Source organism: Sorex araneus, chromosome 1 (assembly GCF_027595985.1).
Source record: "Sorex araneus isolate mSorAra2 chromosome 1, mSorAra2.pri, whole genome shotgun sequence".
Classification (NCBI taxonomy): domain Eukaryota; kingdom Metazoa; phylum Chordata; class Mammalia; order Eulipotyphla; family Soricidae; genus Sorex; species Sorex araneus.
In genome coordinates, this window is record NC_073302.1 from 319,405,456 (window position 1) to 319,431,493 (window position 26,038).

A 26,038-nucleotide genomic window follows, 5' to 3' on the forward strand; every position below is an offset into this window, starting at 1 on the left:
AGACAAGCAGGGGTACCCTTGTCCCCACAGAATTGCCCCACTACTTATACAGTAAAGCTTCAAAGTTGCCAGGAGTCACCTGGCTTTGGGTTATGTTTCAAATCCAGGCTCACTGACATTCATGAAGCTTTTGGCAAAACACGGGCCAAGTTTCGAGCAAGGTTGGATAGAATACTTCTTTCATGTGGAACCCGTGTGAAACTCAGTGGCTTTGGCTAGCTTTCACCTTGAGTTTCACATTCAAACAATCCAAAGTTTCAGAGTCAAATTAAAGGGTGAAGAGAAACAAACAAACAAACAAACAAAAAAAAACAAAAGAGCAAGACCAAGCCTAGGGTTGGATGGAGTGGAATGGCTGCCCCCCATCTTCCAGACTCTGGAGCCTTTTGATTCTGCAAATGGACTTGTTTTGCCTTTAGCAACTCACTCAGCGATGTTATCCTAGTATTAACATAGAGGGCATCCTAGATCTCCAAAGGCAGTGAACTCTGACATGCTCCAAAGACCTAGAGGACTGAAATATTTTTTGACTGCACCTATCACAGAAATACAATGATGATTAATATGCTCCTTAAAAATGCAGATTCAGAGTGGGCAAAGTGGTAGCAATAATGTGTGTGAGTTTGGGAAGTGAAAAAAATTTGAGTGAAGCCAGTCTAGGTTTTTCTATTGATATATAAGTCAAATTTTAGTGAGCATCACCATTTTACCGAGCATGTGCATCTGCTCAGAAATAGCAAGGCCTCTCATAGCATTCTCTGCAACTCCACCTCTCTGGAAACTTCTTTGGGAGCACCAGCTTCCTTCCTCTCTCTTAGCAAGGTACGGAGTGCAGGGAGCAGACTGTCAGCTCGGAGAAGCCTTTGACTGAGATTTAAACACTCCCTCACAGGATTGAACTCATTCTGCTCCTAACCTTCAGCAGACTGTGCAGAGACAGTCTGGCAGGGACTAGCAGAGTTAGAGTCTGCCAAAGGACTTTGAATATACCTTCTGCTTAGGGAAAAAAAGGGGGGGGCAAACTAATGTGATAATAGCATACTTTATTAATAACAAAAATACATTTAAAAGTTGAATGAATGGCAAGATAAAGACAACGCAATCAATGCCTTGCCTATTTTAGAAAATATTCCCCCCAGCCCACCAATGTCTTATCATAGAACAGATGTTTCATTAGTTTGACAGATTTGGCTACACAGGGGTTTTCTTTTTCTTTCTTTTTTTCAATTTTCCTTTAAAAAACTTTTTTTTTCATTTTAATTTTTCTTCTTTCCTTTTTTTTTTTTTTAAAGTTCCCCCAGAAGATTACTCTGTGTTTAAAATGCTTGTTTTCTTTTGACATGTGGTCAATGATAGCCATAAACTTCTTTGGAAACAGGAATCTTTAAATTCCAAGCATTTCAGTTTCCATGTTAAGAAAGCAACAGTTAGCCCTCAAGGCACATGGTAATTTGGAGACAGTGGGACACTCAAGGGAGGGGTTGACAGAATAGTGTTCTGCGGACTGTCATTTGGCGCTTGCTTTTAAAGACATGTGCGAGAGGGGAGCAGAGAACTATCATAAAGTCTATATGGGGAAAGAACCCCGTCATCAAAGTCTTTTCCTTCCATTTGGAGGTCAGAGCAGGGTGCCCTGAACAAGGAAAAATTTAGACATCAGTGAAGAAAATCAAAGCCCAATAGATTATTTAAAGGAAATGATATAAAAAAAACCATTAAACCAAGAGGAACAAAACCAAAACATCAACTTTTACTGAACACAGTAAATATCCACAATCAAAGTAAATGCTGTGTTTGAAGTTAAAGTCCACAGATCAAAGTACTTTGTCCAGTGCAAGCTTAAGGGGGTTGGGGGGGGACAGAAACTGCAAATGGGATATAATCACACCACAGAGCCTGGCAAGCAGAAATCATTTAGCTAGAAATCATATATTGTTCAAAATTTAGCCCTTACCTGGTGCTAAGAATATGCAACAAACTAAGAAACAACACCAACAACAAAAATCTTCTCATTCCACATTGCAAGGAAGAAAGCTATAATGAAAGGAGAGTCCCATGAAAAGGAGCTGCCTTACTGTCTTTAAAGGATTGCTAATATGTGTTCAGGTGGTTGCCTCTTTGTCCTTTGAAAAAGAAAACACATGCCCTGGGAAAGCTAAAAATAAGGAAGCAGTCTAAACAGCCTCATGAGGATGTCTGAAAGATCTTCTCCCTGGTCTGACAATCAGGCTTAATTAGAGTTCAGTGCACCTCTGAGCAGTAGGCGGGTCTGCGCTCAGGTCCATGCAGCTTTCAGCAAAGTTGAAAACCGCAGTCCCCAAGCACACAGATGCGCCCGCTATCCCCTGCAGCCCACCTGGAAATCACGCGCACCCCCCACTTGTTTTCACTCTCAATACATGATGTAAAACAATGTGAGGCAGAAACATTTCAGAAACCAGTGGAATCACCGTAGAATAAAAGTCTTACCTTCGGACCGGCAGCTGGGTTTCCACAGTTGCTCCAAACAGAGGAAGCAGGAGTCAGTGGCCTTTTACATGTAGAGATTGTTTATTTAGCCCTTTTTACAAGGTCTTGAACTCCAGAGGTTTAAGATTAAGTTCAATCCAAGTGTCTGAAGCAAAAAGGCAAGAGAGAAGGCAAATAAGTGAGGGAAAGAATCCCAGCTGCTGGGTGGTGCTACTGTTCCGAGAGCATTTGAGCTATTTTCAGCTTTCACAGCAGTGAGTGGCCTGCTAGAAGCTGAGCCTGAATTGCCACGCCTCCCCCCCCTCCAGGGGGAGTGTTGGTGGGGGTGGGGGGGCACAAACCAGGAAACCCACAACAACTTGGTTCACTGTTCAAATATTCATTTAAAATGTGAGGAAAACTGCCAGCATGATTGGGAAACAAAACACAACTTGACAGAACTCTTAAAGAAACACGATGCCTAGTCACAATCTTTTCAAGTGATTTACCTGATTCATTGAAAAGAAAAGGGTCTGATTCTGCCTAACTGCGAGACTGTCTTCTAACACTTGCTCACTTACACGGATCTTTCGCAAATATTTTAAGCCTTTCTGACAGAGCTATCTGTTGTCAGTCTATCCTCTTAAGACTGAAGACAAACGGTTTATTTCGAGCGCACACCTAGATTTCCAGTTTCATCAACTGTGCTATTTTTGAACCCTACTGGGCTAAGCTGTTGACATTTCTTATCTGTTGGCAGAGACTGGGGACCATTCAGTGACATGATGCAGATAGACACCACATCTCTGCTCCTCCTGCCCCCGAAGCCAATGAAGAAACCTCACAAGCTGGGTTACTCGCCATGAGCGCTCAGCTTCGAGTTCTCACTTTGTTTCCACAATTCTAGACAAATCACAAGATGCTGTCTTCATTCATTTATTTGACAGTCAAGTTGAGGAACCGCTTCTAAGCCTACTGGATTACATATGGCAGAACACACTAGTGAGCAAAATAAAGTGCTCTGGGAAGCTTTCCAGCACACATATGCAACAAGTGTGAAGAGGGAAGTCAGAATTTATTACAAACTATGGCAACAGCTTTGTTCACACCAGGAGACTAAATATCCACCTCAGCTGTGTCTACTCTGACCCAAAGAACGTACTGTGGGCCATCAGATAGGACTTAAGACTTCCATGGCTCCTTTATGCCTTTTACAATATCCCTAACAAGGAAAACTAGTTACTTCTTAACCGGCACTGAAACACTTTGGTGTTTTTATAAAAGCCTTTACTTTATGTTGACAAAACCTCTGAGTCCTTTCTGCAACCTTTCCCCCATAACAAAGAGAAAGCTTAAGCAATGAGAAAGAACTGCCCAGAGGTGAAAGGGAGTGGGAGAAGAGTCTCTGATCTCAGAGATTAAAAACCACCTTCATATATTTTATAATTAAAATATGAAGGTCCGTTGCTAGAAATTCGGACCAAACCTAATTTTTCCCTTGCAATTAAAAAAATGAAAAAACTGGAACTGACTACAAAGAAATGGAGGGTTATACATGCTATGTAAAAACACAATCAAAGAACAAAGGCTACATGACTATTTCAAGCTGAAATTCTTCAGTGAAGTATACTTCCATAAAAAAAATGACACCCGTATAGAGATTTTTAAAAAGAAGACTACAACTTAATTTGAGTGTTTACTCACAAATTTAAAGTAAGATTAGCTTTATTTTTAAAGAGGATTAAAACAGGGAAAAATAGCAAAATATGCATTTTCTGTTCATTTATTTTTGTTTGGGGTGCCAAACAATGTGTATTTTAAATTAGCATGTTTTAATGTGTTTGTAAGCAACTTACAGTTTGAAACAAGATCTTTACTCTTATTTAACCACAAAGATTAATGGTAGATATGGGGGAAAATTGGAGGTTTTTACCTGAGAAAAAAATTTTAATTATTTTTACTTTCCCTTCTTCAAATAATTTATAATAAAAAAAGTACATTTGAAATTCGGCCTTCCTTGAGAAACCATGGAAGTTAATGAAAAGATTAACTCTGTGAATACCCAGTCAAGCATTATCTTTAAATTCCAAAGGCCCATTTTCTCCATCAATACTGAAAGGAGCTCCTGGCCTCATTATTCGCATCACTTTATGTCACTTGAACAGCTTGTGATCCTGCAAGCTACTTCCAGTCAGAGCAAATCCTGCTACCATATGACTCCGCAGCTTCCTTTGTCCCCAAGAATCCCAAACATTCCAACAGACCTGATGTCGCAGAAGAGTGTTAGCTGTACCATAGGCCAGTGACAAGGTCAGAGGATAGGACACTTTGCCTTTTCTAGTTATCCAACTCCTATGACTTTATAAACTCTTAGTATCTTAAGAATGGCACTAATATTCTGCCATTATGTTTTTATTTATATTCTTTTTTTAGGATATAAATTGATTTAAAATAATTGAGAAATATTTGTATTAGTGGGCATTAACAGGACTCTGTAGAGGGCTTTGGCATGACCTGTCTCCTACATAAGATGGGAGTGATAATAATAATGGTCCACAGAGTTGCAGAAGAGCTGATATCCAGAATGCACACAATGCACGCAAGATGCTTATCTGAGTAATGGTCTGAAATGGAAAATTAATATGCAAAAACTCAGTTCATCCCTTTATTCTTTTTATGCTATTTGAGGGGAGTCTCCTAAATCATGCTCACGGAAGCCCTGAGAGCCATCCCTAACAGATATCCAGCCTCATAGCATCAGTTGGGTCAATGCTAGACACCAAAGATGCAGTGCTGCTCTGGCTCAGAGAGCTGGGGACCACCAGGGATAGCCTGGCAATAATCAGCGGCCTCAAGGATCATTCCCAGAGATGCTTAGGGGTCCTGAGGTGGTGTTGTTGGAACCACAAATCTGACACAGGCAAAGCATGCACTCTTAGGTGCTGAGCCATCTCCTTTGCCCCGAAACCCTCTTTAAATGAAGTTAGAAGTTCTAAGAGATTTTCCATGCATGTGCAATGAGAAAACTACTGGATCCAACACATTTCGCATCTCACAGTAGAGGTGATGCTGCTTCCTTCCCACAGTGGAGACAGAAGACCTCTATGTTCAGCAACAACCGCAAAAGCTACATAAGTGGGTGCTGACTTTTTGCTAAGAAATGTGTGTGGTCTTGCCATGAGGCTGCACTTTTCAAGTTGCTTTTGTTTCTGGATGTTTCAGAATAAAATCTTTTCGTTGGTGAAATTACAGACTGCTTTGTTATTGTTGTTTTTGTTGTTGTTGTTTGAAATCATTAGCATATAACAATGCTTCAATAAGTTAACTTATTCTCACTATTTTAAGTCTAGACTCTGGTTGTCAATTATGTTGACTATTGACTACTATTCATGAATATTCAATATGAGGTCATTATGAACAAAGATGTCAGATAAATTTAAAATGCAAAGTAATAAAGAAATACCAGGAAATAGCAGTAGAAAACAAGTAAGTTGTCCAACCCAAGTTTGATTCTCACAATACATATGATCCCCAGGGCCCCATCAGGAGTGATCCGTGAGTCCAGAGCCAGGAGTAAGCCCTGAGCACCACGAGATGTGGCTCAACCCTCCCCTCAAATAAAGTGAAACTCATAGTGGATTTTGATGTCTTAACATGAAAGGAAGAACGTAAAATATCACACCAATTTTTAATACTATTTATATGTTGAAATGATGATATTTTGAACACACTGGACTAGACATTTTGCAAAGTTAATCTTTCTTCTTTAAATTTCTTGACTTTTAAATTATGACTTGCATTCAACCCTGATCCCCGATTGACAAGAACTAATGTTTTCCATCCTGGGTGGTACTGCCCTTTCCCCACGGCGGGGGTGGGGTAGTCATGTTGGAAGAATCCTGGGAACAGTAGGAAATTTGGGGAGGAGTTTCTTTTTTTTTTTGGTTTTTGGGTCACACCCGGCGATGCACAGGGGTCACTCTTGGCTCATGCACTCAGGAATTACTCCTGGCGGTGCTCGGGGGACCATATGGGATGCTGGAATTCGAACCCTGGTTGGCCGAGTGCAAGGCAAATGCCCTACCCGCTGTGCTATTGCTCCCGCTCCTGGGGGGAGTTTCTTAAAGAAGATTTGAACGGGTCTCTGGATGATTTTTTTCCTCATGAAAAAGAGCAGTAGATCAAATAAGGTTAGGGTTAGGGATAGGGATAGGGTTGGGGTTAGGGATAAGGTTAGGGTGGAGGCTTTCAAATTCCACACATTTTTATCCTCCTTATAGTTAAAAAAAAATCCTCCAGGAAACTTTGAAGTCAAACCTGTTTTTCTGAAGAATTTAAGTCATGGATCACGTGATTGTTGGATCCACTCATGAGTTGATATAGTGTTCTCTTTTTATAGAACACTATAAAATTTGAGACTATTCTCAGCTAAGAATTGGTCTAATTAAAACTATGCTATGGCATAGTTGACCTAAACCCAAGATGGTATTTATATCTTAAGAGGGGATGTTGTTAACTCAAATAATTCTCCAGTTATTAGAATTACGGCAAAGAGAAAATTTTGGAAAATTTCTATCTTCCCTTAAATAAGTGAGCATATTATTTTGAATGATTTACCTGCACTTTTTTAGGTGGATTCCAGTGCACTGTATAATAGATGTGAGCCCACCTTGATAGAACTGTAAATTCTCAGTTCTCTGTGCACAGATCATTCATAGTTCTTCATCTCACCTTGTTGGTTACTTGGTTTAGAAACTTTAAAATATTCTACCCCTTAATTCTTAGAAGCAGAATTCTTAGAATTCTTAGAAGCAGAAACTGGTGTCCCTATGACTGCTTTTCGAGTCTTAGTCCTGTCACTTTTGTGTGACCTTGGGCCGGTTATTTAATTTCTCTCTGCCTTAGACTTCTTTCTAAGAGAAGCTATCGGGGTTTTGTGAGGATAAAAATAGTTGTTATTTGAAAGGAATGTAGAAAAGTCTAGCTCATTGTAAGTGCTATTGTTAGTTAAATAGTTAAAATATAGCAGAAGATTGTGTACATTTTCCAAATCTAGTCAAAGTTATTAATCTTTTTTTCAGACACTGTGACAATTTCAAGGTACTTTTTATGTGTGTTGTTTCTTGAGTACATGTATTTTGAAGTCTTTTTTAGACTTGTTTAAAAATTTTTTCCCAAGAGAACACAGAATTCTCAATTCACTTCCTATGATTTGAGAGGATCTCCATAGGAAGGAAGTGAATGTAGTTTTCCCATGAATATTGTTTTCTAGGGTACATATCACCCCCACCCAAAGTCCTTTGAAAAGTGAATTGCACTATAAATGTTTGAAGGATTTCATGGCCTATGTCAGTTCAGTAGCATTGTCTAGTATCCAGGAGAACAATGTGTCATTCTCTTAGTCAAACATTTTGGTATTTAGGGAGAGGCAGCAAGATTGCCTGAAATAGTGGTGTGAGTTTCAAAGATGGATAAAAAAAGGCAGCTAGATCCTCATCCTATTGAGGTTTGGAAATCAGTAATGCTAATTAAAGAAAAGTTTGACTTCCTGAGTCAGATATGTTAGATGTCAAATGTTATAAAATAACATTTTTTTATGCTTGTTGATTTTAATCACATGAAACACAAACGATAAAAGTCCTGATATTGGTATAACATCAAGTACCTCGCGTCTGCTGAGTCTTCTATAGGAAGTCAGTATGTTGAGTGGTGAAAAAAAATATCAAAGTACTCAGAAAACTAAATAAAGCCCAAGAGTTTCAGTGACTTGACTCATGTCAGACCTCTATGCTTGTGCCTTGAGATGAAGGACTGAGGAACTGGTCCATAATCCTCTTCCTCACTTGAAAATGGATGCTTTTGACTGTGGGTTTATAGAACTTACGTTTGACAGTACCTGGGCCCACACAATCTATATCCGCATAATTGCTTGAAAGACATCAAATCATATACAAAATTATTTCTACTGCAGGGTTATTAAGATGAAACATATGAGTTTTAGGAGGCAAAATATTTGCCATCCAAGATACCCTTTTGCAGTCTAGGACTGGACTTCACCAAGGAAGGTGAAACTCATACAGAAATAACTTCTTAAACTCTCTTTATAACTCAATTTTCTAGTGAAAACGTTCTCATTTTATGTTTGTGGGCTGAATCCCTTATGCATTTAAAAGTTACCTCTGGGCTCAGGAGGTAGCTTAGGGGTAGGGAGCCTGCAGGACAGTGGCAAGGCCCAGTTCCAGCCCAGCACCACATAGTGGAGTGCTATCCTGGTCAAGCTGCCCTGTATCTGCCAGCACCACCAGTGTGCCATCTCTGAACATCCCAATGGCAACATCAGAAAGGGAATCCCTCTGCTACTTCTATAACCATGGCTTAGCTTTCCTAGATAATTATATTCTATTGAAATGGAGCGTATAAAACAGTTGCTATTGATGGCATAAGATCCTTGAAGATAACCCTTTCTGAATGTGGTCAATTGCAGGCTCTGAGTGATCTGATATCTTCTCACATCTATGTACTCTCATCTATACACACCTACATTCATTCCACCTCCAGTTCTTCTAGCGTCTCTAGCCTCCTTTTAGTGCTCATCCAGGGTGAGGAGGGGCACCAGGGTCTTGGGCTGTGCTGTGACTCTTTATTGGTCCATCTTCCCTATTCACAGGTTAATGCCTGCATCCTGGAGGTCACAGCCAATGCATCCTTTCCTCAGGAAGGGTTTCTCAGATTCAACCAAGGTCAAGTGTTTTGTTTTGAACCCCTCAGAATCACCGTCCTCATTCCCTTGAATGGGAAACTCAATTGCATTTCTGTGAGTGAGTGATTCACATGTTTTTCCTGTCAGCCTGCACACTCCTGTTTTCCCTTCCCATTGTGTCCCCACACGCTTATTGTATTCATGTCCAGCACAAAGCAAGTGTTCAATAATGACTTAAAGAAGAAATACATGATTAAGTATGCTCTGCAGAAGGCATTAAGCAACACAGAATGACATTTGTTACATATTTATCAGAACTTGCGAAAGAAAAGTTTTGTACTTTAAAAAAAAATTGAATTCTAAATAAAGCAATGGTTTCCAACCAAAGATAATTCTCTGAAATATATTGTGGTTACTTACTTGATTTAAAAGTTGTCATAATGGGCCAGAGAGATAGTACGGCAAATAGGGCACTTGGCTTGCATACAATTAACCCGGGTTCTATATTTAGCACCCCCGATAGTCCCTCATTCCTGAGCACAGAACCGGGAGTCAGCCTTGAGCGTTGCTGGGTGTGGTTCCCAAACCAAAATGAAATTAATAAATGCTGTCTTAAGAGGCAGGATATAACATGGTCTTTATTTTAATAAGTGGAACTTAATTATAATGAGATTTAAATAAAGCAAGTTGCTTGTACTCATGTGTTCTATTCCCAGACCTTTTCCAGAAACATGTTCTATTCAATTAGGGTGTACTAATAAGTTTGGTTTCTATTATAAATTTATTTTGACTAAGTTCTTGAGATAGTGATATATTTGCCTGTATATTGTAAAACAGCCATAGATAGCCTGGTTCACTATGTCATATTTGGTGCTGTTAACAGAGTAATTTGTAGCCAGGCATACAGACAAACATGAAGTATCACACCAGCAACCTCTCATGATCAGTTCACAATTCTTGTGACAGGCACCCTCATGTCCATTTAGTGCAGTGATTGTGAAAATATAATAAATTGTTTTATTGATTAGTTACTGGGAGATTGGCAATCTATCAAAGGGCCAAGTATTCGCAGCATGAAAGGGAGGGGGGCTTTATGTGGTCTGGCTATAGAGCAGGTTTGGAGTGGACCTTTGCCGTATTATTTTGAAAAAGACAATGCAACATTAGTTTTGGGCACATGGACACAGAAATCTTTGTTATAGCATAAGAATATCTGTTTGGGATTTTCTCTGTTCTTTATAAATAGGTAAAAACTTTTCAATCACCAAGGCACACATGAAAACTTGGGGGGTTGTTTTTGTTTTGGGGGTCACACCTGGTGGTCCTCAGGACTGACTTCTGGCTCTGCATTTAGAGATCACTCCTGGCAGGGTTGGGGGAAATATATGGGATATTGGTGATTGAACCTGGGTCAGCCAAATGCAAGGAAAGTACCCAACCCATAGTACTATCACCTCGGTCCCTGAAATGAAATGTTTTGAGACATTCTACAAATGAATGAATTAATCTAATGACCTATGATATATTTCCACCATTACCATGTCAACAAACATTTAAATTTTCAAGAACTGTGCACATATGTCACTGCATCTCTGTCATCACTGTCAGAGATTGTTTATTGATTTGCTGGAATGAGCACCAGTAACATCCCCATTCATCCCAGCCCTGAGATTTTAGCAGCCTCTTCTTACTTTTCTTTCCCAATAATTAGAGGCTCTTTCAGGGTCAAGGGAATGAGACCTGTTATTGTTACTGTATTTGGCATATTGAATATGCCACGGGGAGCTTGCCAGGCTCTTCCGTGTGCTCTCCCATGTGAGTGGGATACTCTTGGTTGCATGCTGGGCTCTCTGAGAGGAACAGAGAATGTATACCAGAGAATAAAGGAAGTATGTTAAAACCAAACACGTGTGCTGCTTTAGGCACATCAGTGGGTTAGACTATAAGAGGTCACAGAAAGCAGCCGCATGCTTCTGGGAGCTTTATTTTATATAGTCTCTGAATCTTGGCGTTGATGGGATTACATGGTGCTAGGGGCAGTTTGTGGGTGTGACTGCCTAGCTACTGGAAAATGGGGGGTCTGGGTGGAGGAGGCCCAGCCCCAATCTGAACAGGCTTGGAGATCTCAGCCCCAGGTCCTGCATGCCTGGGTTCCTCTGCTGGTTCCTTCATGCGTGAGGCTCATCCAAGCATGAGGAGAGTGGCCTTGAGCATGGCTGTGGCTGGGTTCTGGAGGGTTTCAGCTACTGGGGCTCTGCTCTGGGTGGGAGGGAAACTCAATCCACCCCCCCTCTGAGGGGCCCCAGTGATGAAAGCCTGGCAGGGGGGTAGGAGACTCTGTGTTGCTCTCTTCCAGGGCCGTGCACATATATAAGATACAAAATACTAGAAAAGTGTTCTTGAAATTCTGAGTAGTTAGGGACAAATAAAGAAGGAATAATTGACCAGCATTCAAGGGTCAGAAGAAGCTATAGAATTCTTTCTATTACAAAACTTGGGAAAAACTTGTTTCCAAAGAATGTAGGTTAGAGACAGAAATCTTCAGAAATTGGACATATTTTCTGTGCTATCTGTAATATAGAAATTCTACTTTATCTGCTGTGGACATTTTTATCAGTGTGTGCCCAGTCAGGTATAGACTTCGCAACAATATAAGCATCCCCTCAGTTGACAGGTGATGGGTGAGAACTACGGCTCTTGGGCCAGTGATCACTGGCTAGTTTTTCCTCAGTGTACCTAAAATTTTCTCATCATCATGAATGCCAGATAGAGCAAAGTTTGGGAGGGAATGCTCTCGTCAGCAAGGTCAACCTACTAAAAACAGCCACAATCGTCCTATCCCCAAAAGGAAACACAAGAAATAAGAAGGTATGAGAGAGGCATGTTAGAAATGTCAAGATGTGAGTAATGCTATCTCCATTTTACAAAGAAAGCGGGGTGGGCGAAATCTTTCTTCAAATGCTTGAGCTCAGCCAGAAATGGACTAGTCCCCGGTGGAAGTCTGAGAGGCCAGAGGGCATAGCCAGGCTATTCTGGGTTGAGGCAGAATGCTGGGGGAATGGACTTCAGAATCCACATAAGTCCTCAGGGTTTGTCTTTCCAGCAAAGGCCTTTCTTTTCTTGGCAATTGATCTCTGAGGATCATTTGTCTCTGACACATTTTATTTTATAATTAAGGCACCACTTCTATACTCATTGCTCTAGAAACTCAATACATTCCTTAACATTGGTGTGGCAGACTCTACTCTCTATATACTGAGGCTTTATGTGGGTATTCTCCCGGTTCCTACAGAATCCTGATAAAACATACCCAGAACGTTGTTAAACACAGATTTCCTGCTGGTTTATTCCAGTCAGTTAGTTGGAGGCCAGAGACTCCTATGGAATGTTTCCAATACACAGTAACAACAGAACCTCCCGAGAAGAAGGCGGCTTTGTTCTTTGCTTTGAATCTTGTCCTGCTTTTTTCTAAAGAAAGAAATGGAGATGCTACTGAGGAGACACGGGCCAAATGGTGGGTAACAAAGTTGAATCCACTGGGGCCTTGCTGCTGCTTAAGGCAAGGCCTCATGGCTGTATTGAGGTAATCCATGACTAGGAGCTAAAGACACACCCAATACAATCATCTAACTACAACTTCCTTATATGGGATTGACACAAAGATAGCCAGAGTCTCAGGCCAGCCATTAAGACTTCATGTGAAAAATAGCTTCACATTGAAAGAGAAATTCTGAACATCAACAACTAAATAAGCTCTTACAACAGAGGTGACATTTGGTTTACATTTGTTTTTTCATGGAAATTGCCATGAAAAGTCACTGCATTTAAAGTCAGAGGAGTTGCATCATTTGAATATTTTTAACTGTATAGGAAAGTGGTTAGTCCCTTTTTCCCCCCTCTAAAAACTAGCTTGCAATGATCAGTGATATGAGGTAGAAAAAAATAAAAGAATACAGTAATAATCTACAGGAAATACAAAACAGGAACCCATTGTTTATCCTGTTCTAGTGGACATTGCCAAGCCATTGTTCGGAAAACTTTAAATACAGTCACTTCAATGCAGCCACGGAGCTTTCAAACCCCAAACTGAAAGATGGAATTTGTCCTTGTGACAGAGAAAAGGGTTTTGAAAAATACCCAAGCCTAGGAAAGTACCGAGTTTGAATATTAAATAAACTTTGCGGTTTCTACCTGTGATTTCTTAAAAGGGTGAGTGCTATCTGTCATAATTGAGGTGAGGGTCGGGTAGTACTGAATAGTCACTGATTTTCCAGAATAGAGCTATGTGTTCGACGTTGAAATTACTTTAAGAATTACTTTAAGAATTGTCTCATGACTTCTGAATAAATTATTATAAATTGAAGAATGAATATCACTCTTTATACATTTTACTTTGCCAGACAACATATATATGTCTTTTGTCTTTATATTTAGTAGTAGTTTGAGAGTCAGGTTATACAGCTGTCTGTCCTCATAGAAACTGTGCATACTTACTGTATGGTTAATCGAATCTCTGCTTCAGTTATCTATTAACAAGATCAAACAATACTTACCTCATATGATTATGATAAGGATTAAATAAATGAAGTAATACAAAGTTCTTCAAACAATGCTTGGTACACAATAGGCAGTTTGGAAGTGTTGGTTGTTGCTGTTTACCATATATTTCAATGATACACAATATATGTGCATTAAAGAATAGGCTTTGAGGTTAAATCACTATCACTGTATCACTGTCATCCCATTGTTCATCGATATGCTTGAGCAGGCACCAGTAATGTCTCCATTGTGAGACTTGTTGTTACTGTTTTTCGCATATTGAACATGCCACGAGTAGCTTGCCAGGTTCTGCCATGCAGGTGAAATACTCTCAGTAGCTTGCTGGGCTCTCCAAGAGGGGTGGAGAAATCAAACCTGGGTTGGTCACATGCAAGGCAAATGCCCTACCTGCTGGGCTATCACTCCAGCCCATCTGTAAATATATATGTATTTGTAAATATATATGTAAATATATATGTATATAAGTATATATATACATATATATTTACAGATATATATATATCCCTCTATGATTGGTTGCCTACTATTTGAGCCCCATCAAATGTGGTGTTGTGCTCTTGGAGAATGAGTAGGGAGTGTTTTATGATGCGTTGTGCTGCCACAAATGCGGCTGCGTGGTCATGGGTGAGACTCAGCTGAGCGTGTGAAGAGCAGCCTTGTGCATGGCCGCAGCTGGGTTTTGGAGGATTTTGGCTGCCGGGGCTGGGTCCCTTGGGGCAGGGAGGGTTCTCACCCAGACCCTTCTGCGGTGCCCCGAGTGAAACATCCTGGTGTGGGGTCCAGTGGCATGGCTATGGCAAGCGTCATATTGTGCTCCCTTCCAGGAGAGAAGGACATGAGGTTAAATAGTCTTTTAATTTCTGATGCTCCTTTATAAAGCCTTGATTTGGGCATGATCTTGAGTTAATTTTCTTATCTGAAAAGTAGGCCATCAGGCATTATAACCTTTTTATTTCAAGATACTAAAGAAGTCACTGTTGGGCTGGAAAGATGGTACAGCAGGTAAGGTGCCTGCCTTGCACATGGCTAACCCAGGTTCAATTCCCAGCATTCCTTGCAGTCTTCTAGCGTCAAGGTTTTATCCCCAGCTCTCCATATGGTCCCGTGAGCACTGCCAAGAGTAATCCCCCATCGCAGAGCCAGGAGTAAGCCTTGAATACAACTGGATGTGGACTCCCAATTTTTTTTTTACAGTCAATGCATAGAAAAACCATACCTGGTATATAGAGATCATTACTAATTTTAATTAATAATGAATTCATTATTTGTTAATTTTTATTAAAGTAATTGCTTTGTAAAATTATATGTGAATCATTAATAAAAAAGTCAGGTTAATAAAGCATTTTTGCAAATATATTACTCTGCATGTATATGTGTCTTTGCTTTTTATGGGAAATCAATCAGATACACTTTATCTAAATATGTAATTTAGATAAATATTGTTGTTGTTCTTTGTTTTTTGCTTTTTTGGGGTCACACCTGGCGATGCACAGGGGTTATTCTTGGCTCTTGCACTCAGAAATTATTCCTGGTGGTGCTCGGGGGACCATATGGGATGCTGGGAATCGAACCCGGGTTGGCTGCGTGCATGGCAAATGCCCTACCCGCTGCACTATCACTCCAGCCTCTAATTTAGATAAGTATTATTTGGAGCAATAGCACAGCAGGTAGGGCGTTTGCTTTGCGTGCTGCCAACCTGGGTTTGATTCCTCCATCCCTCTCGGAGAGAGAGCCCAGCAAGCTACCAAGAGTATCTTGCCCGCACGGCAGAGCCTGGCAAGCTACCTGTGGCATGTTCAATATGTCAAAAACAGTAACAACAAGTCTCACTATGGAGACGTTACTGGTGTCCGCTTGAGCAAATTGATGAGCAATGGGATGACAGTGGTACAGTAATTATTTCTTTAAAATTTATTTCATATTCTATGTTTTTTTCTATTTTAGTTTAAACAAGACTTCATGAAGTTGTCAAAATAGTGAGGAAATATCCCACCTCTTTAAATAACTTTGTGTATGGCTGACATTATAGCCTCTTTACAGGAATGTTATCTTTTTCTTCTTTGCTGCGTGGAAAGAGATGGAAAGAGGTTGAAAGGGAAAGAGAAACTGAGTTCTAAAACTCAGAATAAGCCGAGAATGGATTCCTTAAGGTTCTACTAGCATCTATCACTTAGAGGGTAAGCAGCATTATAATCCTATCTATTTTGTTTCCAATAAAGTCTAAGTCATAATTAAATTATGAGGGATCTCTTACTGCAGAAAAGACTATGTTGCAATAAAAGGGAAGGCATTATTTTTTTCTATCTCACAAATGCAGTCATTCTATATCTGTCCCTCTCTTTTTGACTCATTTCATTCAGCATGATATTCTCCATGTCCATCCATTTATAAGTAAATTACATGACTTCCTAGTGGTTGTGTAGTATTCCATTGTGTAGATGTACCACAGTTTCTTTATCCATTTGTCTGTTTTGTGGACTCAGATTTTTTCCAGATTATGCCTATTGTGAGCAGTGTTGCAATGAACATAGACAGGAAGATAGTGCTTCTTCTGTGTCTTTTTGGGCTCCCAGGGTATGAAAAAATAGTATGAGATTAATATCCAAGGTCAGGGAAAACAGAGGCCAGGTGACTGGTCAATGGTTGGGAGCTTGTCACAATTGTGTGTGGGGCAAAAGGCAGTTAGAATAGAAGTTAGAATAGAGAAGGGATCAGTATGACTATCATTTACAATAATAGTTGTAAATGATCACTTTGAACAGGAACTGAGTGTTTAAAGTAGGTGAAGGGATATACAGATACACCTGATAACCTTTCAGTATCTGTATTGCAAACAATAATTGCCCAAATGGAGAGAGATAGAGACAGAAACAGTGAGGGGGAGAGAGAGACAGAGAGAGAGAGAGAGAGAGAGAGAGAGAGAGACAGAGAGAGAGAGAGACAGAGAGAGACAGAGAGAGAGAGACAGAGAGACAGAGAGAGAGACAGAGAGACAGAGAGAGAGACACAGAGAGAAGAAAATAGAAAAGCACCTGTCATAGAAGCAAGGGGTAGGTGGGAGGGAAACTGGGGACATTGGTGTTGGGATATGTAAACTGGTGAAGGGTCAGGTTTCAGAACATTATCTGACTGAAACCCAATCATGAACAACTTTATAACTGTGTATCTCACTGTGATTCAGTTAAAACAGCTTTTTTTTTCTTGTTGGATCACACCCAGCAATGCACAGGGGTTACTTCCTGGCTTTGCACTCAGGAATTAATCCTGGTGGTGCTCTTGGGGACCATATGGGATGCTGGGAATTGAACCCAGGTCGGCCACGCTCAAGGTAAACACCCTACCCACTCTGCTATAGCTCCAGTACCAAAACAGCTTTTCTTAAAGAGATAAATAAATATTCACTTGTTCTTGTGTTCTCTTTTGTGTTTAAGTTATTTTATTTGCATATCTTTCTTAAATTAAATCTTGTACCATTATATTTTCAACATATATTTTGTCTACTGTAGGAATTTAAAATTGATAATACCCCCTTAAATAATTATTTGGTAAAACTCTACATGTTTTGATGTAAATGTTATATATTTATTTTTATTAAAATTGTTTTATTATTGAAAAAATATGAAGGCTCAGAATCAGGCACATATATACATGCAAGGCATAGTGTTCCTAAGGGCAAGCCATTTTACTTGGAATAATAAGTTACCTAACTGTCTAAGCCTTGAGCTTCTTACTTATAAAATGTAGGTTAAAATCATCTAACTTTTAGATAGTATTTTGAGAAAATTGAAGGACAGGGTTTGAAATCAGTCAAGACTCTGCTACAGAAGGGTTTAAAATATTTCTGGTGATTACCATTCTTTTCAGGTTATTAGCTCTTATGGATCAAGATTCATTTTGAAAACATAAATGCAGGGGGCAGAAAGAGTACTGGGGTAAGGTGCTTGCTTTACATGCTGCTGACCCCAGTTCACTTCCTGGTGCCGTAAATGTTCCCCCAAGTCCTGCCTGGAGTGACCATGGAGCACAGAGCCAGGAATAGCCCCTGAGTGCTATCTGGTATGACCCCCACAAGCTAAAATAAATATATAAGTAAACAAACACCAACACTTTCCAGCATATAACGCCTGCTTGCTAGCTGTAGAGAAAGAGCAGGGTTTCACAATGCTCACTGTATTACCTATGGCGATTATCAACAATACCTTTGAATCTGGTTACTTCTGCATATCACTTGAGTTTTCTCCATTCATAAAAAAAAATCACCTTAGGCCCATGATTTCTGTGAACTTTGCTAATTTATGGGAGTTCCTTCTATTTGAAGTACGAGGGTTTCAGTAGGGGCTCAGGAGGCCTGGGCACCCTCAAGATTATTGGCCAACCTGCCCGTGCTTTAATATATGGCTCCAGAGATGTGGTGTTGTCAGACATGGTTGTGCTAGGATGCTTGGGGACCTCCAGGGTCACATGGGGGGGGGGCTGGGGATTTATAGGGTTGCACTAGGTAATGCTTGGGGACCAAGTAGTGCTTGGGATTGAACTGGAGTTGAGCCTTAGCTCCTGAACTATCTGTCCTTTAAGAGAAGTTTTTATGTAAAACCAAGACCTTCTGCCTTTTCTCTACATCCTCTGCCACCCACATTCCCTTTGCCCTACAGTATGTGAGTGTCTTTATCTTGGGAACTCATAGGTTTAGGCTTCGATCCTCTGATGCTGATCCTTCATGGTACATTTTCATCGGACTGTGGGTATTTGCTTACAATCTTGCTGGGCTACAGCCTCATTGGGAGACTTTTAGCACCAGTTTTGACTTCCATATCTCTTGTCACTTAACCCTGAAGCATAGCTGAGAAGAACAATACAGGACCTTCTTAAACATCTCGTTTACGTTTTGAAAATTGGAATATAGAGGATCACCACGTAGGAGAACCATTACTCAGACTGGCATCTGAGTCTCACTGTTTCAGTGGTGGGCCAAAGGGCAGACACGGTGCTGGCAGCATATTCTAGAGCAGCAGGGGAACGATAATTGTCACGGGGTCCTGAGAACAAGGGTAACTCCAGCACCAAGTGCCACTTTATTTTGTCTGAGAGTAGCTCTGAGAGGGGTTTGCTGCTCGACTTCCAATGATCTAGAGGTCAATGCTACCTTCAATAGTTGACTCATTTAAGTATCAGTTAATGCCTATGGGGGTAACCAAAAAAAAGCTTTTAGAAAGAAAAAAAACAGATAAAGAAAAATAGAAATAGAAAAAATTGTGACGTTAATCGGATAAGGAAAAGAAATAATAGACTGTATATTACTAAGAAAATAAGTAAAATTTGAAGCTTCAAAGCTCAATATTAGGAACATTTTCATTGATGCATAGCCAGACTCTAGAATAAGATAAAGTGATCTCAGAATTGATTAACCATCAAAAGATAGCAACACTATTTATAGTTGTAGAAAAATTACTGGAAAAGGCAATACTCAATGAGAAATATTTTTATTAATAGAAGGAGTGCTTAGTAAAAAAATTAAACAAATAGAAACATGTAGCTAGCTGATTTTATGGCATTATACTAGGGAACGCTTATTTGAAAAGTTTTCCAATTATACTACTGTGTAATGTATCCAACCTGCAAAGACAGATAAAGAGGGCTAAACTCAGGTTGCATTTAGATTAGTATGTACAATGTTGGGTAAGAGAAGAAGGAATTGGAAAGGTTTTAACAAATGGTGCCCGTCACTGGGGCCAAACTGGGGCTATAAATTGCAGTGGCTCTACCATTCTGTAACTTGAACTCTGTTTTCGTGTTACTGATAAAGATCTGTCCCCTTGGCCTCTTTTGAAAAGGACTTGCACACATTTGAACACGCCTTTGAGACTCAAAAATGAACTTCTGCATCACATTCTATTTTGGGTAACCACGAAAGTGCTGGAAATTTCAGGTAGCAACAAATACCACAATTTATAAACCATAGAACCTGAGCTGGAACAGAAATGTCCCAGGTTACAACACACCTCCAGACTGTGGGCTCCAATTATTCTTTGGGTCATTTGACTTAAAGATCTAAACCAGGGCAGGTCATCTATGTTGTAATTTTATTCTTTGTTCTTGTCTCTTTAACTTTCAAATATCAGTTTAAGGCTGAGTTCTAAAGTTTACTTTTGTGTTGCCTAGAATATTAGATACTTGTCTGTGTTCATCAGAAATGAAAATGCTTTCCTTTTCTCAGTCATCTTGGTGGAAAAAGTTCATTCTCAGTTACCATGGCTTATTGTATCCAAATTAGAATTAAAGTGAAAGATGCTCAAAGCCTTCAAGTTTCTTGTAGAGGGGCCTGAGAGATAGTACAGCAGATAAGACGCTTGCCTTGCACGTGGCCGACCTGGGTTTGTTTCCCAGAATCCCCTGTGGTCCACTGAGCACTGCCAGGAGTGATTCCCGAGTACAGAGCCAGGAGTAACCCCTGGAAATTGACAGATGGATGCCCCAAACCAATAAATAATAAATAAAAAAATTGTTATTAAAATTTCTTATAGAAAATATTCAAAATAAGGTAAAAATAATTTTATATGTCTAGATATAATTAGCAAATTAGTAAAGTTATAAGTATATTGCTAATTTATATATTTGACTTATATTCAAATATATTAACATGTCTTATATATAAATATAGTATTATATTAATTTATATGATACATATTTACTACTAAAATCTTACTTATACTTAGGTTAATATACAATAAATAATACAGACATAGCCCCCCAAAGATAATTTCATCTTACAAACTCATCTGGTTTTTTAGGGATAAATTTGTATGTCATCCTCAGATGATAAGAAGTTTTTACAATAGAATCATTGAAATGAAACATCATAACAGTCAATCATTTGGACTAATAATGTAACATTTCATTAAAGTGCTCTTAAGAAATTCTTAAAAATGTACAATATAAAAATAATTTTTAACTGTTTATCTTCTCCTTTAGTAGCTTTAGATGTTAGTGTTGACTAAAATGTTTCTTTTTCACACATACACACACATATACACACATAACTCATGCACTGTTTCCAAATCAAAGCGAGTAGTTTCTCATGAATTACATTTGCCATTTCTGTTTAGATAAGAAATAGTATCTCTTCCATGGTTAAAAGGTTTATGCATGGTCTCTGCTAATTTCTAAGCTGATAAAACAGGCTCTAGTTTTCTAGTTTCATGGGCTTCAAAGTGACAGGAGTTTCGGGGACTTATTTCTTAGCACTTTTTTCCATTCACGATTATAGCTGGATATATTAACTTCATTTTAAAAGGAACTAGTATTAAAGTAAAATGCAAAACACAGAAACAATGACGTAAATCAGTCTATTTAGACACTGATTATTGTTTACACTCACAGACATTTAAAGGAAAACATTCCTTATTCTCATTTATAATCATTGTGATTCTAGGAGAAAAGCAAAACAAATGTATCTTTGTCATTTCACTTATTAGATAGGTACTGATGACTTCCCTCAAATAATGACTCTTAACTTCAGGAATTACAACAAGATACCAGAGCAGCTGAGTGACTAAAATGAAATTATTTCTAACTGAAAAAAGCCAAGAAGTCTATGAATACATACTTTACTCCATTCATTTGTGTAGCAAGTACATTTTTCATGCAAGAGAAACTTTAATATTTCATTATCAAGAATGTTAAATTCCTTATGCAAGTAACAGTTCCTGGGATGGTAGAAACATTGTTCTCTTCACAGATAAATATTTTAAAAGATATTTTTCACTTAACAACTGAATTTCTTAACTTAGAGCACAACTCAAAGCTGATAATACCTTGCTCGTATTTTCCTGAAAGGAACCACTGGTAAGACTGATGCTGCCTCTGTTCCTTGGACATTGCTTTCATCTGCCATATCCCACAAATTAAAAAGAAGCTGATTTTGGTATTACTTGTAAATATTCCCTAATATCTGTTAAATGAAAAGATTTTAGCATTGAGCAGAAAACCATGAGTTTGGGGGGGACAATTAAAAGCTAACAACGTGCTTTTAAGAGCACAACAATGATGAAAATTAAAATGACATTTTCTGGTGCTGGGTAGATATTGCAGTGGGTAGGGCTCTTGCCTTGCATGCATTCAACCCAGATTTGATTCCCAGCACTCCACATAGTCCCCTGAACCATGACAGGAGTGATCACTGAGCACAGAGCCAGGATTAAACCCTGAGTACAGCCTGGTGTCATCCAAAATCTAAAATGACATTTCCTATAAATATGTTTTTTCAATTACTAATTCTGAAAAGTATGCACATTTTTAATGGAATATTAAAAAAATGACATCTTTATTGAAGCCAGGAAAATAATACCTGCCTTACGTGTGGCTGACCCTGACACTGCACATGGTACCTTAAGCCCTGCCAGGTATAAGTCCTGAGCATAGTTGGGTGTCCCCCCTGCCATCCCTCAAAAAAGACATCTGATATACTTTGAGAATACTTTTGCCACCTGCCACATTTTATTATCATTCCTGGCAAGTGAAATTCACCATCTATATAAGAATAAAATATGCAGAAATGCAGTACATATTTTCAAATCTTTTCCACATTTTTATTTTATATGGGTCTATATTTTGTGAGCACAGGCTTATATGAATCAGGCTATGTCATCTCATACACAAAATATGAGCATACAGAGACTGAAACCCGGCAAGGAAAGGGACATCTGCTTTGTTCATGCTGAGGCAGGCAGTCAAGTTAGAGGTGTCCTTGGTGATGAACTTCAGGAAGCCATGAAATTAAGAAGTGTTTGGACAGAGGATAAAATTTAGAAAGGAATTAGCCTGCCTTAAGCCTTAAGCAGGAGATGAATGAAAGTAACCAGCTCAAAAGGAAGGCTAGATTTGCTCTGTATCACAGGCAGGAACACAGGTCCTGATAAGATTTACAGCGGGGCCTGGAGAGAGAGGAGTGGTTAGGGCACCTGTCTAGCATGCGTCTTATCCAGGCACCCTATGGTCCCCTGAGCATCACAGGGTGCAACCAGCATCAAACATTTTTTTTTTAACCAGCATCAAATCTTAAGGCTTCTGCATTTAACTGCTGCGACAGTTAGTTGACAATTGCAGGTGGCATAGAGAGAGAGAAAATAGGAAATAATGCCAAGTACCTAGATTGAGAGAGAGAGAGAGAGAGAGAGAGAGAGAGAGAGAGAGAGAGAGAGACTGAGAGAGAGTTCAAAGTTCTTTTCCTCAACACCCTAAAAAGAACTCTAATCTACATAGACAGCCTGAGCTAAAATAACTTGGAAAAGACCCTGTATAATCAACTCCTCAAAAACTCTACTCTTGGGTATGCAATCTCTGATCTTTATTTATGATCTTTCCTTAGGAGAAGTCCACATTCTTTTGCTGTTTCTTTGTGTTTGGCCATACCTGATGGTCCTGGTGGTTCTCAGGCCTTACTCTTGGGTATGCAATCTCTGATCTTTATTTATGATCTTTCCTTAGGAGAAGTCCACATTCTTTTGCTGTTTCTTTGTGTTTGGCCATACCTGATGGTCCTGGTGGTTCTCAGGCCTTACTCCTGGCTCTGCACTCAGGGATCACTCCTGCAGGGCTCTGGGTTCCATCTATGGTGATGGTGATTGAAGACAGTTTGACCATGTCAACGTGCTATACTGTCACTCTGACCTGAAGTCCACAGTTTTGTTTATTTTGTGGTACCAGGGATCAAATCAAAGACAAGTGCTCTCCATTCCTGACTCCACATTCTTTATTGTGTCTTATCCTCCCTTAATAAAAAGAAAATCTTTTCTGTCTTACACTTTCTCCTGAAATTCTTCACTGTACTGAGACAAAGGACCTGGTCCCCAACTAGACACAAGGAATGACTTCTCCTTCTCCTGTGAAGAACATTATCTTGTCTTACCCTAAGAACAACAGTCTTCCCTCTCCCCAGTCCATGTGGCAGGGACCTGCTTGCAGGCCCTGCACACAAGCAGCTCTCAGATGCAGCTTGGTGGCTTCCTTTGTGAGGTCAGCAGGACCTTGGTGTCCATGCTGGGCAGGAGTCCATGCCAATTTTACCAGTCTTGACCTCTCTGGGCACATACCTCATGGACAGTATCATGATTCAGTGTCTGTCTCATAAAATACTCACCTCATGCTAGTGGAAAGTGAAGGACTAAAGAATAATAAACAAAGTCAGGAAGACCCACTTTGTAATGGATATTGAACCTTGAGTGTCTTGACACTATAATTTTGAAAAAAAATTCTTTATTTTAATGGACTAGAGTGATAGCACATTAGGTAGGGCGTTTGCTTTGCACGTGGCCGACCGGGGTTTGATTCTTCTGTCCTTCTCGGAGAGCCTAGCAAGCTACCGAGGGTATCCCGCCCACATGGCAGAGCCTGGCAAGCTACCCATGGTGTATTTGACATGCCAAAAACAGCAACAACAGGTCTCACAATGGAGACTTTACTGGTGCCCACTTGAGCAAATCAATGAACAACGGGACGACAGTGCTACAGTGGATTAGGTAAACCATTTCATCCAGTGTGCTAGGACTTATCTATGAAATAGTATCAATCATAAATGTAAGTGTTAACATTTGCTATTTATCATACTGTGAACTGTCTTAAAATGTGAGGAAAAGACTGCACCAAAATATATATTCTCCAAGTGACCATTTCCTTCTTTGGAGCAGTGTGCTATCAAGTTAACAAAGGGAAATTGTTCAAGGTGTACTTAGCCACAAGATTAAAATCTTTTCCGACTCCAAATGAACTGTATTTGGTTTCAAAGTCGAATTAATTATTCTTAATCCCAAGGTAAAACTTTATATCAAAGTGAAGAAGGTCTCTTGACTTGAAACTCAGGAAATCAAGTTGGCACTGATCAGCTTTCCCTGGTTCATCTTTGAAATAACTTCCCAAATTAGTGAAGGCAGATTATAATAATTAACGGGAGTTAATAAATTATTCTAGTTAAACATTTACAGTATTTTCATGCATTATAGTACTTAAGGTACCTATGGCATTATAGTACCATAAGTAGATGCCTAAGGATTCACCTAAACACAATTGTGACATGGAATAATCCTTTGGACCTCATCTTTAAGTATATCTCCACATTGAAATTTTCATTACTTCAAACAGAGCTAAAATATATGGAACAAGTAAAGAAGAAAAGGCCACAGTTTCACCACTAAGAAATAATGACTGCAGGTAAGATGCTTGCCTTGTATGCATCTGACCTGACTTTGATCCCCAGCATTATAATCCTCTGAGCACTGCCAGGCACAGTCCCCTGTGTGCAGAAGCAGGAGTAAGTCCTGAGCACAGCTTGGTGTGGCCCAAAAGCCAAAAACAAAAGGAAAAAAAAAGACTACTGCCACTCTAATTAGCTTTTCCCCTCTACTTTTGTTTATTGTGCTTTCTTGAAAAAAATGAAACTTAAAGTGTACTCTTATAAAGAAATGTTTTTAGAAAGCTTCCCAGCAAACCCGTAAAGAAAATGGTAAAATGAGAATAATAACATTCACTTTGAGCTAATCTGTAGTTTGCACAAGTAGGCAGTCTAGAAAAATGTTGAGAGCATCACTTTGGAATCTGACTGACCCAAGTTTGAATCCTACCTTCTCACAGTGGGCCCCCCTGAGAGGTGTTTAACTGCTCAGAGCCTGCTTCCTCTTCCGTAAAATGAGAATAATACCCTGATCAGAATGTTTTTTGTGAATAGTCAAAGAGAGGTATTTAAGGAATTTGGCAAACTGCCCAACACAGCATGCATTCTATGAATGGTAGCCATTATTATTATTGGTAAGAATACTGATGGTTATTTTATATTCCCCATTAAATTTACTGCTCACAAACTCAACAGCACATGACAGGGAGAGATTTTAGCTCAACCCAAGAAAAAACATGAGTAAGCAGGTCAATCTAGTTAAAAAAAAAATAGGATAACACATTCTTCAGTAAATCCTTTAGGATTATGGGATTAATTAAGATTCTTCTCTATTAGTATTGTTAATGGTAGGATAGCTATTCTTTGGAATTAGAATCTTTAAGAAGTGATCTCCTTCAGTTTATGCTAACAGCATTTTTGTAGTAACTAGTCAGCATAATTTATTACCAAAAAGACTAGCGTGACCAAGTGCCATATAATTCAGTCAAGACCAGAAGATACAGAAGGATATAGTGAGACTTCTCAAAGTCTCTCAAACTTTTAAACTTCAAAAGCCTATTTCAGCCAATGAAACATGTGTGAATTTTATAGAAAGGTTTAAGTGTAATTATTCAATGTGGACATTCACCTTTGTTCATGTAGTTCTTTTTTCTGTGGGATTGGTCAAG

At 39.3% G+C, this 26,038-nt stretch overlaps 1 protein-coding gene across 34 annotated transcripts in view; it reads right to left on the bottom strand.

Annotated features, from left to right (window-relative positions):
- Positions 1-26,038, bottom strand: part of SORBS2 (sorbin and SH3 domain containing 2) — a 345,528-nt gene that overhangs the window by 171,376 nt on the left and 148,114 nt on the right. For all 34 annotated transcript variants that reach the window (XM_055123778.1, XM_055123792.1, XM_055123791.1 and 31 more), the window contains exon 2: positions 2,470-2,614. The gene's annotated coding sequence lies outside the window, so the exon portion shown is untranslated. The remainder of the gene's footprint in view (positions 1-2,469; positions 2,615-26,038) is intronic.